The following is a 3,103-nucleotide window of genomic DNA, read 5'->3' as shown; positions in this document are numbered from 1 at the left end:
CCAGCCTCAACAGGTGCAAGGTGCAGCACCAGTAGGGTTGGATAAGGTTGAGCCTCCCAACATAATGGCCATGGCAGGGGCAGGAACAGGTGGGGGAGTGGGTAGCAATGCAGGAATGGACAGCTCTGACTCTGGTGTTTTCCAAAACAGCCATTGTGCAGAGGGACAGAGGGGCAGGAGGAGGAGCAAGAGCAAAGTTCGAGTAAAATCGCCGTAAAACGCGAACGGAGGGGGTGTCGCTGAGCGGAGGATAGCGTTCGAAAGCTCTCGACGAGCCCTTTTAAACGACCCCCACTCGAGGCGCCAAGTGGACAACTCGAGGCGCCAAGTGCCACACAAAATCAAGTCCGATCTCGGCAGGGCCCGGCCCGGTCGGGTCGCGTGAGGGGTCGTTGGAATCGCGCCGTCGAGGGCTTTCCAACGCGCCCACTCTCGTAGAAATACGTTCAAAACTCGTCAAGATTCACCCCAACTCCCCGGGGCAAGTGGGGGAAAAGGAGGCAAGTTCAGCCTCGTTTGAGCGCGTCTGACGCGTCATCTCGCTCCCATGACGCGTCCCATACGTCCCCCATCATTATTTCCGCCTTCCTCTGCTCCACAATCAAAGATTGGTAGCCTGCTTTCGCTGATTTGAGCGAATCTCGGGAGCGAACGCGTCCGCCGCCACGCGGTTTTTTGCGCTGGAACGCGCTCGTCCGTCCGGTCCTGTAGAGCCCAAGAACCCGCCGAACGGACGCCTACAAGTGGTAGAACGCGTTTCGGGCCAATCGGCCTACCGGGTCACAAGGGGGCCGCCCGGAGCTCAAATTCCGCCGCGGAACGTTCCAAATTGATCGTCTCCACCCGCGGGATCAAATTCCCGGGCCGACTTGGCGCCTAAGCCAGGGGCCATCCGGTTTTGGGGGGCAAAGACCAAAACCGGCACCCCTTCGCAGCGGGCGCGTGTTTTGCCTCGCGGTTTTTTGCAACGTGCTCGGGGGTCACGCGCCCTCCCAAACGCGCGTTCGAACGCGTGAAATGACGCGTCCGTCGCCGAGAACGCCGCATATTCGTTTCGGGGTAATCTCGAGCGTTCTCGGCCATTCTTGGCTCGTTCGTCACGCGGTTTGCGCGCTCGGATTCCCCTTCAAATTCCCTTTCTGGTGATATCCCACGCTCGCCGACACGTGCAGCGGTTGTCGCGTTAGGTCCGATTCCGCGTTGTCACACGTGTGACAGGCGCGCCCCCCCCCTCGCGTCGGCGCGTCGTTCGCTGTCACGCGAACGTGACGCGTACGTCCTAGGCATGGTACCCGTCCCATACAGCCACAAAGGGGGTCCTGAGAGCGACCCCGAGTGGAATTCTATGCAAAGAGGTGGCCGGGTGCATGAAAGCGGCCGATCTCGGCCGTCTCGGCACGCGCCGCCGAGCGGTAAGGACGAGCGGACAGTGCTCAAAAAACACAGCGCAACGGTGTGCGGCGGGCGCCGGGGCGTTGAGCGGTTGTGGAGATATGGAGGAATCACGTTCGTCACAACGTGTGACGGGCGCTCCGGCGCGCTGATGGCGGGCCTCCCGCCGTCACTCAAGTGTAACAAAGGCCTGTGACCACTGTAATTTGGCCGCCCCTGCCTTCCTGGAGGCCGGGGACTGTGTGGGGGCTTGATGAGGCATGGAACCTCGATGTTTTCGCGCGTGACGCGTGACGTCACATCGCTGGGGGGGCGCGCAATAGGAGGATACTTTCTGAATTGATATCCTGCACAACTTGGGCAAATCTTGACCAAATGACACGTTTCAACATGTTCTGGGATCGGAATTAAAGTGTCTCCTGATGGCGTGACGTCCGGTCACGATATGTCACATATCTGCGGAGCGCCCACACAACTTTGTCAACTGGCCTATATGAGTTGCTTTCAACTGGTGCAGACGTGTCAGGGGGTTTCACGACAGCCGGTTTTGGGTTTACAAGACGAAATCCGGATGAGACGTTGACCTGTAGCAAGGCGGAGCCAAAGAACTTGAAGTATTCAGAGAAATTGTGCAGAGCCGAAGTTTCGTATTTTTAGAGCAAAATCGGCAGTAGGTAATTTCAAAATGACACGGTCTGGGATCTCAGACCAATATTACCCATAAAGGCAAGTGATCATTTTCATCAGTGATCGCACCAAACTCTTCAAATAAGCTGTATATACCCATTTTAAATGCATTTGAAGGCCCAGGGGCATCGGAATAAATTGATGGCATCAAAACCCGTTGATCGGACCGATATTTGCCTATTTGGGCGAAATCTGGTGATCCAGAAGCCAGATCTGACAGCCCTGGGAGCCAGATCTTGACATGGGAAATTTGATCCCAGGGGCATATATAAGGCCCCAGGGAGTCTGCACAGCCGCTTTTTTGCTTCCCTTTCCCCCCCCTCATCTACCCAAACACCCCCCAACCTCTGCCCCTTGCTTGCTACTATGTCTGCCTCTGCTTCCACTGCTCTCCCCCCCTCCCAAGGCTCCATTGTGGGTCCCCAGGATGCTCCCAAGGGCTCCAAGGGCTCCAGGGTCGTCGTTGATCCCATCAATTCTGCTGATGGCTCTGATGGTGGACTTGTGAGTTTAAATTTCGACTTTTTGTAGCCGGTTTTTGACTTTTTGGATGAAAACAGAACACCACTGGTGGAGGACTTGGGCCAGAGGGAGTGGCTAGTGCTATTAACAAGGCTGTGGGTGCAAAGGTATGTGCTCAGAGTGGTAGCCGATTTTGCTTTTCAAACCTCAAAACAGGAGAAGAAGAAGACCAAGAAACAAGTGCGCTCTCTTCAAGCCGATTTTCATTTCTAATTCTCAAAACAGGCTGGCCAGAGCAAAGAGGCCCCAGCAAAGGCGGCAAGTCCTTTTCCTCCAACTCCATTGCATCCGGTTTTCATATTTCATTGCAGAAATCGGGTAAAAAGGTCTTCAAGAGCAACGAGTTTGTGGACAGTAACACTGAGGATGAGCCAGAGGTGAGTTGTTTTCTGGTGCCGATTTTCATTCTGAAAAGTCAAAACAGGCTGCCAAAAAGCCTGCTCCCTCCAAGCCCAAGAAGAAGCAGGCTGCTCCTGCCACAGAGACTGAAGCAGAGCAGCCT

The sequence above is a fragment of the Mycena indigotica genome (assembly GCF_014461135.1).
Source record: "Mycena indigotica strain 171206Taipei chromosome Unknown Mind.scaff0002, whole genome shotgun sequence".
Lineage (NCBI taxonomy): Eukaryota > Fungi > Basidiomycota > Agaricomycetes > Agaricales > Mycenaceae > Mycena > Mycena indigotica.
Note: the sequence above shows the minus strand (reverse complement) of the source record.